Here is a 1631-nt window from a genome sequence, read left to right on the forward strand (position 1 = left end):
CACACACACTCACACACACACACACACACAGAGAGAGAGAGAGAGAGAGCTATAATATATGATTGTGATTTGAAGGAAACAGTTGGGTCAAGAATGTTATGTTATGTTGGTATGTATGTAGTTGGTTTACAAGAACCAACTAACATTACAATTTACAACATTGTCCCAAATGTATGTTAAACTCAGAAAACACTAATAAGCTGCATGTGTGTAAATGCTGCTCTTTACACTGAAATAAGCAGAGCAACAGACTTCATGAATTAAATCACACCCTTTAATTTAATGATCACAATTTCATAGATATATCAATATTTTGTGTGTGTGTGTGTGTGTGTGTGTGTGTGTGTGAACTAGCCTATTCCTTTAAAAATGTAGGGGGAAAATCCCTCAACAGAAGACATCAAAATAGCTATAGCCTGCGGAAAAATAAAGGCGCATATAAATGCATATGAACGTTTGGCATTGACATTTTGTGGGCAGCTCAGAGCTGACAGCTGGGCTTGTTGCTGATGATGCACTGGCTCAGATAGCTGGCAAACGCTGATGTGGACACGAAGCAGCTTTTCCAGAGTACGGCCAACAACACGGCCATAACTCTTCATGCTAAATGCGACTAATGAGATCATTGTTCCTCTTATATATATTTATATGCACTCAATTTATTGCAGAGAGAGAGAGAGTTACCTTCATCGAGTGCTACCTTAGTTCCCATGTCAATGCACTCACACACTTCGCCTACGATACTCCCCAGAGAACGCCCATGTCAGACAATAACAATAGCACTTTTAAACCTCTTCAGAAAATCTTGCAGTCAGTCTCTCTGCATCGGCTTAAAGACCAAAGGCCTCATGTAGATGTTGTTCACACAAAACAGTCGACTATACACATCAGAATTTGACTTCAAAATGTTTGCACACTCTTTTGGTTTAGCCGTTTAAGTGACAAACTAGTAAACTGAAGATAATCACTAAAAAAAATTGTATTGCACTGTAAAAACAAATGCAAAGCTTCAAATTTAATTCTGTGTTACTTGCCATTCCTTGTAACTGTTTGTTATGATTACTAGAAATTTCTGAGTGAAAATTGTTTCAACACCATTTTTAGTATGAATTTAAGATAATGACTAGTCAAAAAATGTTAAAAGATTCATATTGCACTTAAAAAAAATAAAAAAAGTTTCCCAATATTTTTTTTCAGTATATGAATTTGATAAAACACTAATAAAAGTGCTAAAAAAAAAAAAAACATATTGCGCTGTAAAAAATTCTGAGTGAAAATTGTTTCTATTTTTATTTTTATTTATTTATTTATTTATTTTATATAATTTGAAAACAACCCTCAAGAATCCTAATGGGAATTTTAAGGATTCTATTATAAGATCAAAATGACAGAAAAAACAGTGTGTCCACATTGTTCAGTGTGAGTCCTATGTTTCTTCATTGGTTAAAGGGGTGGTTCACTGTTTTTTTTCTAGGCTTGATTGTGTTTATGGGGGGCAGTCTAACATGTGTTAATGCTTCGTTTAAAAAAAAACAAAACATAATTTTTTCACATAATTGACCTTTATTCCACACCGCTCTGTCCCTTCTCTGAGAAACGGGCTGATCTTTTCCTGTTTTTATGAAGCCCCT

General features: G+C 34.7%; 1 protein-coding gene across 2 annotated transcripts in view; it reads right to left on the reverse strand.

The window, feature by feature from the left end:
* Positions 1-1631, reverse strand: part of LOC107704013 (proteoglycan 4-like) — an 81780-nt gene that overhangs the window by 1562 nt on the left and 78587 nt on the right. The gene's annotated exons all lie outside the window — the stretch shown is intronic.

Source organism: Sinocyclocheilus anshuiensis, unplaced genomic scaffold, assembly GCF_001515605.1.
Source record: "Sinocyclocheilus anshuiensis isolate Anshui unplaced genomic scaffold, SAMN03320099.WGS_v1.1 scaffold117, whole genome shotgun sequence".
In the NCBI taxonomy this organism is placed as follows: domain Eukaryota; kingdom Metazoa; phylum Chordata; class Actinopteri; order Cypriniformes; family Cyprinidae; genus Sinocyclocheilus; species Sinocyclocheilus anshuiensis.